Source organism: Salvelinus alpinus, chromosome 24, assembly GCF_045679555.1.
Source record: "Salvelinus alpinus chromosome 24, SLU_Salpinus.1, whole genome shotgun sequence".
Classification (NCBI taxonomy): Eukaryota; Metazoa; Chordata; class Actinopteri; order Salmoniformes; family Salmonidae; genus Salvelinus; species Salvelinus alpinus.
Genome location: NC_092109.1, coordinates 9357357 through 9370377, shown reverse-complemented (window position 1 = coordinate 9370377; position 13021 = coordinate 9357357). Strand labels below are relative to the sequence as shown.

The window sequence follows — 13021 nt, the reverse complement described above, 5'->3', positions numbered from 1 at the left end:
AAAAACAACTTCTATCTCAAGGCCATCAGACTGTTAAATAGCCATCACTAGCCGGCTTCCACCCGGTTGCACAACCCTTTACATTAGAGAATGCTGCCCTGTATACATAGACTTGGAATCACTGGCCACTTTAATAATGGAACACTAGTCACTTTAATAATGTTTACATACTGCTTTACTCATCTCATATGTATATACTGTATTCTATTCTACTGTATTTTAGTCAATGCCACTCCGACATTGCTCAATCTAATATTTATATATTTCTTGATTGCATTCTTTTACTTTTAGATCTGTGTGTATTGTTGTGAATTGTTAGATACTACTGCACTGTTGGAGCTAGGAACACAAGCATTTTGTTACACCCACAATAACATCTGCTACAAATTTGATTTGATTTTGACATACAGTATATCACTCTCCTCTCTCTTTCTGTTCCACGGTGGTTTACGACCAGCAGCAATTACACCTTTTGTTGAGTGGGCCAGGTCAAAGGGCAGAGAGGGAGAGGGAGGGAGGGCCCCCATTCACACAGCCCAAATGGAAGCCTGTCTATAAAACTCTGAGCTTTTAATGTCCACCCAACACACTAAAAAATAATGGTTCTAAATAATGCCAGACAGGGGTTATTTGGCTTGTAACCATAGCAGCACCCTTTTTGGTGCTATATAGAACCCTGTTTTGAAGGTTCTAAAAGGAACCTGTACAGTGCTATAAAGAACCCTTTCCTAAGGCTCTATATAGCACCAAAAACAGGTTCCGCTATGGTTGCAACCCTTTTTAATGGTTCTTTATAGAACCTTTATGCAGAATGGTTCAGATAAAGAACCTTTCCCAATCTGAAACACTCTTGGTAGATCCTTTTGAGGAACCATACAGATTGTTTTATTCAGGTCAGCCATATTATATTGTCAAAAATGTTATTATTGTGTTAATTGACAAGTTACAAGCGTAACACTACACATTAAATAAACTGGATTGACGCTCTCATTCAAGGTTAAACAGAAAGAGCTGTGTGCAACCTCCCAAATATTAAAATGAGCCACCTTCCCTACATTTTAATGATCACTAAATGAGCAAAGAACCCTTTTGTGAACTGTAAAGAACCGTTGAAGAGCTCAGAGGGTTCTTTGAGTCATTATGGTTCCATAGAATCATCACCCTTCCCAAAGGACCCTTGAGGAACCTAATTTTTGAGTGTGAACAGCCATAGGTTGTGATTTTCCACTGGACATCAGCACAAATGTGTGTACCTTCATAACCAACACTATTATATCAACATTCTAACCACCCCCCCACAATAGCTTTCTATATCCTTACTGATCCTCTAGGGAAAAGTTAACATGTTTGTCTCATGGATAATAAACTCTATCCATATTTAGATAGAAATCGAATCTAAAATGTCTCATGCGTCATCACACAATGTCCTGAACAAGTACGTTCAAGACAAAGCGTGGAGCAAGAGAAAATTGCAAGAGACACACAGTTTCGCAATGGTGCAGCTGGCTGCAGCACACCTGACATGTCTCTACACATACACACCAAGTCACAGACCACGCAATCAACACAGCAGTGAATTCTGGGAAAGGAAGGAGGAAGTTAAAAAGGACTCTTGATTCACTACTCTACATACTGTAAGATCTATGTGCGTTATATACAATAAAACATCTGACGTGTAAATCCATTACACGATGTTGATAATGTTCACCAATGGTAAGTCGTAATGGTCTACTGGCATGGAGGTAAGACAGACCATAAAACAAGGGTTACCAGACAAGTTCAAACACCAGATTGTAGATTCCACTATCCTCAGGCAACAGGTAGTTAATCTGACATTCCTTAGGTACCTATCAAGAGGGGGATGAGGGAGCGAGAGAAGAGGGGGATGAATGGAAAGTGGAACGAAAGAGAAGGAAGAGATAGGGAGAGCTATGTGGCTACATCTCATCTCCTTAGACAAACACTGAAGCAGATTATCAGACGACTCAATCAGCCATTCTTTATCTGTCGCTTTCACTGTCAGACCACTTAAGAGTTTATCGCCTCCAAGTCAGCTATGGAACAAAAGCAAGGACAGACAGGTTGTTGAGAGTAGTACGCTACATCTGTGACAGCGATGAGCAGTCTTTATTCATATTTTCTTTGACTGTTTCGATTTTAAAGAGCAAAACGGTGGTTCTTGAGATCCTTTAAATGCACTTCAAGTAAAGCTTGATTGGCTTTGATGTGACACCTGGGTAAACAGCAGCTAATAGAAATCTGAATGTCGAAGTTAAGACGATTTGAGTCTGATTCCTCTGCTGTAGCTCCTTCCAGCTTGCAACCATGCTGAGTATTTCTCCAGAGGATATAGTGTATCAGACCATATCTCTCTCCAGTCTCTGTGTTCTGTAGAGTTCAGGTCCACCTCACTAGGAGTAACGCCAGATCCACATCAGATGTTCTGCTACGGTCCCGTTCACGTCACTGATTCCCATCACCTCGGGAACGCTGTTCTGTAATTCCATAATTCCCGCTCGGTGGTCCTAGTAATCCCTCTTCTCCGTCTGGCTGGCCGCTCCAAGACCACTTCCTTCCCTTCCCTTCCGGGCTTCTCCCCTCTCAGCTGCCTGCCTGCCGGCCCAGCCCACACTATTAATAGGGCAACAATAACAACCAACCGCCCGGCCCTGGCCAGCGCTGACCAAGAGACAGGGTCGAGGAGAACATACGGTATCACAACAATAACTAGAGTACACTAGACAAGGACCGAAATGGACAGAATATATCACCATGACAACTAGACTAGGGCGGCTAAAATCCATGCCACATGATACAGTATGAAGGCTTGATAAGTCCTCAAATGGTATACAACACATGATATAAAGCCTTGAATTACTTTCGATGTAAATAGGCTACTTATGCTAAATGTCAAAAGCTGTGAAAGTCACAAGAGTGCTTGCATTTGCTGTGAATGACATGCTAAACACCAAAATTATATTTATGTCAATCAGAAATACTGTCATTACTGAGATTGCAGTACGTTCATGCTGGTTGGGTTGACGGTCTAGTTTTTGGGTTGAGGTGTTGTAACACACAGTATTAACAGTTGTAAAGAGAGACATGATGATGAGCTAAATGCTACAATTAGTTAGTGCTACATGCTAAAATGAGTTGGTCGTTTATTTGTCACATGAGCAGAATACCACAGGTGCAAACCGCACAGCGAAATGCTTACTTAAAGGCTCTTCCTCAACAATGCCGTGTTCAATATCAAAGGTGCGAAATGGAAAATACAACTTTCAACACTAGGTCAGACCAAAAATAAAAGCGAGCAGGAAATAAAACACACAAGATTGTAAGTGACATACGGTCAGCATCCGTACCATATCAACGTGCAGGGATACGGTGGTAGTTGCGGTAGATATGTACATGTACTCGAGGGTAAAGGGACTAGGCAGCAAGATAAATAATAATAAAATAGTAACGGCAGCGTGTATGATTATATGAGTTATCTACAGTAGTCAAGGAAACAGCCTCTGGTTGTAGGCAGGCAGTAGACACAGTAATCCTGCAGACTTGATACATGTGGGAATGAGACTGCTAAAGTAGTTAACTACCACCCTCTCCTCCTCGCTGCACTGTCTTGAAATGTGACTCCACACTCCAGATTATAAACAGGGAGCCGTCTTGAACCACACAGAGCTACCCAGAAACACACACCAGAGAGAGAGCAACGTTAATCAGAGAACTGGAGATATCCAGAACAACACACCAGCGAGAGAGAGCCACATTAATAATTAGAGAACTGGAGACTCGAGAAAGCATGGAGAAACACAGCATACAGTAGTCAAGAAAGAGAAAGAGAGCTGTGCTAGAATTTCCACTGTCCGTTTGAAAGTGTTTCACTGCTCCTGTTTTAACAACAGAGTTGTTAAACACATGTAACGGACCCTTTGTGTCTTTCAGTCTTTTTCTCCCTCAGTTTTTTCACTCTGTCTTTTCTTACAGAGGGGCCAGTCTGTTCATTCAGTGAGGGCTCTCTGTCTTCCACTTTACTCAGAGGAGTGTAGCTCTGTTCTCTCTGGCACGTGAAACACTTCCCTCCACACCTCCCTCTCTTCCCCCGCTCCACAAAGCCAGCATTCCCACAGAAACCCCCTCAAACTCTGGTTTGAAATACTACCCCCGTTTTACCTCCTGTCTCCTCCTCTCCTTCCCTCTCACCCTGAGAAACAGCAGCAGTAAATGGTAGAAGCTGCGAGGTTCTTACCTCAGACAAGCTCCCACTCCAGCCAGGAAAACACAGGGAATATCATCCTCAACGCTCCGCACGGAAAGGCAAGAGCAACAAGTAGTAACAAGGAACGATTTCCCCTCCCTTCTCCCCCTCTCTCTCTATCACTCTGCTTCTGCCTCTGCTTCGCTCCACTCCACTCACTCAGCTGCAGTGGTCTGAGGGAGTGTGTGAGAGTGTGTGTGCATCTCTCTCTCTGTCTCTCTCTCTCTCTCTCTCTCACACACACACACACAAACACTTTTCTTTCCCTGCCTCATCCCCTCTTGCTTGCTTTCCCATTTTCAAGCCTTGGAACTAAGGGACGGTTCAAAATTTAGTCCCAAATACGGGATGGTTGTCAAACTTTGCGTTTTGTTTTGAGCACAGGCGAGGGTAGTGCATTTTTTTCTCTGCTTTACATTCACTCATTTGCAGGTTTTAATATGTAATGCCAAATGTCCTCATCTGCTTGCGTGCTCCTCCCCTATGTCAAGGTGTGTTGGTACTTCCCTTATGCACTACGATTTTCCACGTGCTAACTTTTACTATACCACAGGTCGATATAGTCTACTAGTCTATCCTGCCCACTATCCACCATTCATAGTGACAATAGTGGAAGGTGGATCGCTTGTCCAGATCTGCAATAGGCTAACAAGCAATCATACCACACATAAAAAGCATTCAAAGCGCCATCGATTTTCAACATGAATCCACAAGAACAAATAGGAATAGCTGATGAAAGAACAGCGAAGACATGAGACATGCAGCTCAAAAAAAGCACCCCTGTTTATCTTGTTCAAGGAATATACAATTATTCTACGTAGACTAGCCTACAACACCACAATGCAATGAATAATGGCATTATTGCTTTCAAATGAGTACAAACGTCTAGAAAAGGTACAGTAGCAGGCCAGTCTGGCTGTATTTTTACTTCTGATACCGAGATGCGCTGTCTGCTGCAGATCATCATTCTCCCAAGTCGTCCTATAACAATGTGGCCACATACGCAACCGGCAGGCCCAGTTGTTCAGGAAAGCTTAACACGCGCTCTGCCTCTTCTCCAATCGGAGCGGCTATTCCTCACGTACTTAGAACCGAATGCTTCAATACAGCCTAAATATGGATCATAAACACAGTCAGTCACAATATTTTAATCTGATTAGGCTGCTTCAAATGTCTCCCAGGTAAAAACAAATGTTCGCACAACTTTAAAGAACGTTCCCTTATGTGTCTCGTTAGGTCGTTAACTAACGTTTTCATTGGAATGTTTCTAAGAAACCATTCCCTTAACTTCTTTGGGGTAGGGGGCAGTATTTTCACGTCCGGATGAAAAGCATGCCCAGAGTAAATGGCCTGCTACAAAGCCATAAAAGCTAGAATATGCATATTATTAGTAGATTTGGATAGAAAACACTCTGAAGTGTCTAAAACTGTTTGAATGATGTCTGTGAGTATAACAGAACTCATATGGCAGGCAAAAACCTGAGAAAAAATCCAACCAGGAAGTGGGAAATCTGAGGTTGGTCCATTTTCAACTCAGCTCCTATTGAAGATACAGTGGGATATTGGTAATGTTGCACTTCCTAAGGCTTCACTAGATGTCAACAGTCGTTAGAACCTTGTCTGATGCTTCTACTGTGAAGTGGGGCCGAAGGAGAGAGGAGTGAGTCAGGTCTATCATGACCTGAACATGCCCTGACCATGCGCGTTCACATGAGAGCAAGCTCTGTTCCATCGCACTACTGAAGACAATGGAATACTCCGGTTGAAACATTATTGAAGAATTATGTTAAAAACATCCTAAAGATTGATTCAATACTTCGTTTGTCATGTTTTTACGGACTGTAATATAACTTTTTTAACTTTTCGTCCGTACTTTCCGCTGGACCTGCCCGCGCGTCGTGAGTTTGGAAAGTGTACTGAACACTAGAACAACAAGGAGGAATTTGGACATAAATGATGGACATTATCGAACAAAACAAACATTTATTGTGGAACTGGGATTCCTGGGAGTGCATTCTGATGAAGATCATCAAAGGTAAGTGAATGTTTATAATGTTACTTCTGACTTCTGTTGACTGCATAATATGACGGATATATTTGTGTCTTGATTGGGCTCTGAGCGCTGACTCAGATTATTGCATTATTAGCTTTTTTCGTAAAGCTTTTTTGAAATCTGACACAGCGGTTGCATTAAGGAGAAGTGCATCTAAAATTCCATGCAAAACAGTTGTATCTTTTAGCAATGTTTATTATGAGTATTCCTGTAAATTGATGTGGCTCTCTGCAAAATCAAAGGATGTTTTGGAACTTCTGAACGTAAGGCGCCAATGTAAACTAAGATTGTTGGATATAAATATGAACTTTACCGAACAAAACATACATGTATTGTGTAACATGAAGTCCTACGAGTGTCATCTGATGAAGATCATCAAAGGTCAGTGATTATTTTTATCTATATTTCTGCTTTTTGTGAATCCTCTCTTTGGCTGGAAAAATGGCTGTGTTAATCTGTGAATAAGCGCTTACCTAACATAATCGTTTGGTTTGCTTTCGTCGTAAAGCCTTTTTGAAATCGGACACTGTGGCTGGATTTACAACAAGTGTATCTTTAAAATGGTGTAAAATACATGTATGTTTGAGGAATTTTAATTACGGAATTTCTGTTGTTTTGAATTTGGTGCCCTGCAGTTTCACTGGCTGTTGACGAGGTGGGACGCTACCGTCTCACGTACCCTACAGAGGTTAAGCAGCAATGGCTTTTTTTCTGCCCACTCTTCCATAAAGCTCAGCTCTGTGGAGTGTACGGCTTAAAGTGGTCCTATGGACAGATTCTCCAATCTCCGCTGTGGAGCTTTGCAGCTCCTTCAGGGTTATCTTTGGTCTCTTTGTTGCCTCTCTGATTAATGCCCTCCTTGCCTGGTCCGTGAGTTTTGGTGGGCGGCCCTCTCTTGGCCAGTTTGTTGTGGTGCCGTATTCATACAATGTTTAAATAATGGATGTAATGGTGCTCCGTGGGATGTTCAAAGTTTCTGATATTTTTTTATAACCCAACCCTGATCTGTACTTCTCCACAACTTTGTCCTTGACCTGTTTGGATAGCTCCTTGGTCTTCATGGTGCCGCTTGCTTGGTGGTGCCCCTTGCTCAGTGGTGTTGCAGACTCTGGGGCCTTTCAGAACAGGTGAATATATACTGAGATCATATGACAGATCATGTGACACTTAGGTTGTACACAGGTGGACTTTATTTAACTAATTATGTGACTTGTGAAGGTAATTGATTGCACCAGATCTTATTTAGGGGCTTCATAGCAAAGGGGGTGGAATACATATGCACGCACCACTTTTCCATTTTCCATTTATTTTTATTTTTTAGAAACAAGTAATTGTTTTTTCATTTCACTTCACCAATTTGGACTATTTTGTGTATGTCCATTACATGAAATCCAAATAAAATAATTTAAGTTACAGGTTGTAATGCAACAAAATAGGGACAACGCCAAGGGGGATGAATACTTTTGCAAGGCACTGTATTTTATATAATTATAAATATGGCTAGCTGATCATTGTCTGATGCCGGCTCTGATTGTAATGTAGGCCTAATGTAACAGGCAGGGAGAGTGAGCTTGTCCTTGGTGGTCGGCGATCCCTCAACGTTCTGGCCCTTAGCTCTGCATGGCGTTGACTGTGCAACATAAGAATGCTAAAGTGGAAAAGTCGATATCCACTTTTAGAAACACAGTGTCTCTACAGTTATTGTTATTTGTAGTTGTAAAAATTATTTTGAGTTAAGTCTATGAGGGAGGAGGGTGTGCAATTTTTGTTTACAGTTTAAGGGAAGGGTCAGGTGAAAATATTTTAACGTTGGGGAGGGGGGTGCATTTTTTTATGAAACCTTGATCGCTTATGTGTTTTTTTGTAGAGGTAAACCTTTTGTGGAAGTTACTACACAGCGCATAGAACCCTTTGCACACTCAACGTCGTCGAGATATAATATGTAGATTTCCCTTGTAGACCTATTTGGCGGGGAAACGGTGATGCCAGCTGTATAGCCTATTTCCGGTTTCTGTTTACAAGTCTTTTATTAAAGAATTTGAAACAATGTTGTGTGTGTTTTTCACTCTTCATTAAATCATACATAGCTGTTCTTTGAATGGCCTGAAGTAAATGTGTTCCTATGGTCAGAATAGTATCTATAGCATTCCACATTTTGATCACTTATGAAAATAGAATATTCCATGCAAAAACAAATATCTGGTAAAAGGCTGACATTTGGACGTTTTAATTTAAAAAGACTCGGTCACATGACTAATGAAATTTGAACAGCCAGATCTGAATAAATGGGTTGGATGGATGACTTTGATTGTCCAGAAAACTAATTACAAGTCCTTCATATGTTAATAATCCAAATATTCTGCTTGAAAAGATTTTGCACTGCTACCCTCAGCATTCATTATTCTTAGAGGAGGTCAGAACAAGCAACAGGGACGTCACCAGAGTTTCATAACCAGGGGCTCAGCCCTGAAGACCAGGGGCTGACAGGGAACCGCAAATCGTCAATGCCTTTTCTAAAATAATTTCCTGCAATTCTACATCATTTTACATGACTGGAGACATTACAATAAAAAAATTTAATACCACACAAATTACAAAATGACAAGATACACTGACATTGACATACTGAGATCAATAAAATGAACGACCCAGGTCTTAAATGCAACCAATAGCATAGGCCAATGAAAAGAGTGGACATACAGATTGTAGGCCTAAAATATGAGAAGGCAATGATAGTCCACCAACTTTCCAGTGGCACTCACTTATCCAAGGTCCTGGCGACATCCCTAACTGAATTTATCGTCTCTGTGCTTCCCAAAGATATCCTGGCGCATGACGGCTACACCTACAGAGAGGTGCAGAGGTCACATACTGTAGCGCTCACTGATGGGGTTATCTCCAAGTTATGCTGGATACACGGTTCTTTCAGGGTCCAGAACATCAACTGGAGGAGCTCCTGACATACTTTGAGGTAACATGGGTTGGGGAGAAGGTTGGACGTATTCGAAGAAAGCCAATAGGCATGTCTCGATTAACATAATAATGGCTTTCTTACTCTTAATCTTATTATTGATGAGAGCATGCCCAAGGCCAATAACATGGTCTCTTTTTTTTCTCTTTCTCAGAATTATGGAACTGCTATGACGCTGTCCTGCAAGACATGGCGAATCTTATCGCTACCAACCCTACCATTTGGAAGTTAAATTGAGCCATTGCAATGACAGCAGCAAAGAGGGTAAATGAGAACGGGGAGCAGCAACTTGTTGGTGTTCCACCGCCATGGCAAAGACCCCGCTACCGCAAGCAACAGAAGGATCTGAAGTCACTGGTTCAGAAGAACAGAAGTCTGAACGGCTGGAGTCTTACCTGAAGAGCGTTGCCTACACAGTTGCAGTTTCAAGTTGCATCTGAGAAAAATGAGCACCTAGCCTTCTTCGACACTTATTCATGACACATCCATGTCAATACTTTCAATGACTCCAAAAATCCTTTTGAGACCAGAACACTAAACACATTCTTGGAGGATTTTTTCCTGAACATGTTTTTATGGCCCTGCATTCATGTAGCCTATTCTTATTTTTGGTATTTTTTGGAGTACATGTTTCAGGCCTACTTATTGTCTCACCAGGATTTTTGTATTTTCCTAAGCTTTTCCATTGATAAATAAATGTTTTATAGTGAATGGTTGGTGTGAAAGGATAGCGTAGAAAAATGATATCAAATGAAAATACATTCTTTAAAATGAAAATACATTGTAGAAACTAGAAAGGCTATTGGCTGTTTTTAGCATTCCGCCTTTATATATCCATATGAACAAATGTATATAAAACATTCTGCGGATATGAACGACTTTACATAGGCCTAGGCTACAATATTCTGCCCATACAATATTTGTAGCCATACATGATTTAATGAAAATCAGTAAACATTCACATTTAATAACAGACTCAAATACAATCACACAATAGTCTACAGCTGGCTTCACAGCTTCCCCAGCGCTTCACAGCTTCCCCAGCGCTTCACAGCTTCCTCAGCGCTTCACAGCTTCCCAGGAAAACTCAACATTTTGTAGAGGAGGAAGGAGTTCGCTTTTTGCTGCAATGTTCACGTTAAAATATTACATTGTGCAGGTGCTTCGAGTTGGATCAGCCCCCCTCCAGTAAAATTTGAACCGTCCCTAAATGCTTCGGTCACTCTCTCTCCTTCCCTCTCATACACAATGTCACTCTCTCCCTCACACATACACACTTTCCCCCTGCGTGTGTGTGTGCAGAGGGAATGCCGTTGTGTTCCAGCGCAACCCGGGCTCAGAGGGGGCGAGATCTAGACCTCAGAGAGCAGAATTCCTTCCTGAGAATGGTCCAATCAGAGCCAGAGCTGTGGTTGACCAGAAACAAAAAGTGCATGGCTGAGGCCAGGACTCTCTCCCTACCAAACTACAGCTAGAAAGAAGACTCTTACTACTCTCACATACACATACAGGCTCTTCCACTGCTATATCTTTATGCTATCCTACAATATTCATTATAACGCTATTATAAAGAACCTACACTGCAGTTGACTTGGCTGTTCCATACATGGATAACGTGAACTTAAAGCTATCTATCTATCTATCTATCTATCTATCTATCTATCTATCTATCTATCTATCTATCTATCTATCTATCTATCTATCTATCTATCTATCTATCTATCTATCTATCTATCTATCTATCTATCTATCCCTCCCCTCTCCTCCTCCCTCCCAACCTGATCAATCCTTTCAGGTTTCTGCTGCTGTTCTAGTCCAGGAGGAAGAGAGACATTCATCCACAGAATCGACATAATACCTCCTCCTCCGCCTCCACACTCCTCCCAATCCCCACCAACAGGGCTACTACCTCATCCCCCTCTAAACACCTCACAATTCCTCATTTCATTTGAGTGACAAAGCCTACCAGATCCCACCATAAAGCCTACCTGATCACCACTACCCCCTATAACTGTACCACGGGACTACAAACTACCCATTTAGCAGACATACCAGGACATCCGCTCGCCAGACCTTAACCTTTCCCTAAACGTTTCAAACAGGACTACAACCCTTCAAATATGACTACAAAGTCTCAGTGGTTAGAGCGTTGGGCCAGTAACTGAAAGGTTGCTGGATCAAATCCCCGAGCTGACAAGGTAAAAATCTGTCGTTCTGCCCCTGAGCAAGGCAGTTAACCCACTGTTCCCCGGGCACCAAAGACGTGGATGTCGATAAAGGCAGCCCCCGCACCTCTCTGATTCAGAAGAGTTGGGTTAAATGCGGAAGACACATTTCAGTTGAAGACAGTCAGTTGTACAACTGACTAGGTATCCCCCTTTCCCTTTCCTGCTAAGCTCTTCTGACTCCACTGTGATTTACTGAGGGAGTGGGGAGGATAGACAGACATACCGGTCTGATACCGGGATACCGATTACCTGCATTATACCCTAACACACATACACTTGCACAGAAAAACAAACAGAGGGAGGAAGAGAGGGGTTGGTGCCAGAGGAGAAGGATAGAGGGAGAGACACAGCCATCCTGATAGCCCTCCTGACAACCCCCCACACCCACTGAGAACATACACAAGACACAGATTGTACTCCTTATGGACTCAAATGGGAAATATATACAAGAAAAAAAACTTTTCCCCAACATAGTGTGGCTAAACTCTGGTGTCCAAACACCCAGTGCGCCCTAGACCTTCTGTCTGAGGACCAACTAGGTTCACCTAGCCACATAATAGTACACTCAGGCACAAATGACCTGAGAGCACAGCAGGATTGGGTGGCCACAGCACTCAAGGGAGTGATTGAAAAAGCTTTTTCTACTTTCCCCAATGCACAAGTTTATATCCTCACTGCTACCATGAAAAGACTTCCACCCTGCTACCATACAGCAGGTAAACACAAGTATTTCCCATGACTGTGTCTCAAAACCAAATGTTTACCTGGCCCACCACTCCACCCTGGACTTGAACAGCCTCTATGACCAGGTCCACCTATACAAGGCAGCAGTGCCCAGCTTCGCTCGAACCCTAAAGGACATCGCGCTCAAAAGCAGCCCCAACACTTCACACAGGAGCAACAGATCAATAGACACCCCTCCCAGACCAGCGAGACACTCTCCCAGATCTGCAGGTCCCCCCCCCGGACCTACACATAGAGGACCCACGCCGAGAGGACTTACATCAAGACCACAACACCACCAGCCACATACACACCCCCATCCCAAGTCACACATATGCCCAGGCCGTGAGCAGGCAAACAGGCCCAAACCCACTCTTACATTAGCCCAAGCTAATGGCATGTACCAGATGCTCAGCAGGCTCTGCTCACACTTACTGGCCTGAGGCCAAACCATATGACCAACAACATTGGACACTTTATGGAACACAAAGCCTTCACTATCTCATCCTGGAATATCCAAGGCCTGAGGTAATCTGCCTTTGGCCTAAAGAGCAGGAACCTGGACTTCATCAAAGAAATCGGAAATACAGACATTGTCATCCTACAAGAAACATGGTATGGAGGAGATGGACCCACTGGGTGCCCTCTAGGTTACAGAGAGCTGGTAGTCCAATCCACCAAACTACCATGTGTTAAACAGAGAAGGGACTCAGGGGGTATGCTAGTTTGGTATAGAGCAGACCTTTCTCAATATTAAATTAATCAGAACAGGAACATTTTACATT

At 42.6% G+C, this 13021-nt stretch overlaps 1 protein-coding gene and 1 long non-coding RNA gene across 2 annotated transcripts in view; one reads left to right on the top strand and one right to left on the bottom strand.

Annotated features, from left to right (window-relative positions):
- The window catches only part of LOC139552090 (disabled homolog 2-interacting protein-like), a 222111-nt gene extending 217688 nt beyond the window's left edge, over positions 1 to 4423 (bottom strand). Inside the window, exon 1 of the mRNA XM_071363495.1 lies at positions 4253 to 4423. The gene's annotated coding sequence lies outside the window, so the exon portion shown is untranslated. The remainder of the gene's footprint in view (positions 1 to 4252) is intronic.
- LOC139552091 (uncharacterized) overlaps positions 1 to 9949 on the top strand; it is a 65577-nt gene extending 55628 nt beyond the window's left edge. Inside the window, exons 2-3 of the long non-coding RNA XR_011670383.1 lie at positions 9135 to 9285; positions 9440 to 9949. This is a non-coding gene — a long non-coding RNA (uncharacterized lncRNA). The remainder of the gene's footprint in view (positions 1 to 9134; positions 9286 to 9439) is intronic.
- Positions 9950 to 13021: the final 3072 nt, after the last annotated feature.